Genomic DNA, 385 nt, shown 5'->3' on the forward strand with positions numbered 1-385 from the left:
GCCCCTAAGTGAGAGGCAGACTCACCATTCGGTAGGATTTTTTATCACTTAGGCGAGTACTAGACAGCAGCTAAGCCCCGAGTGAGAGGCAGACTCATCACTCGGTAGGATTTTTTATCACTTAGGCAAGTACTGGACTGCAGCTAAGCCCCCGAGTGAGAGGTAGACTCATCACTCAGTAGGATTTTTTTTATCACTTAGGCGAAACAGGTTCGCAGCTAAGCCCCCGAGTGAGAGGCAGACTCATCACTCGGTAGGATTTTTTTATCACTTAGGCGAAATAGGTTCTCAACTAAGGCACCCGCTTGGGGATTTTGTTACATATAAAAAATGAACAACAATCATTCGGAACATTGTAAAGTCATGTCTCTTGATAATCAAACTA

The sequence above is a fragment of the Triticum dicoccoides genome, chromosome 7B, assembly GCF_002162155.2.
Source record: "Triticum dicoccoides isolate Atlit2015 ecotype Zavitan chromosome 7B, WEW_v2.0, whole genome shotgun sequence".
Lineage (NCBI taxonomy): Eukaryota > Viridiplantae > Streptophyta > Magnoliopsida > Poales > Poaceae > Triticum > Triticum dicoccoides.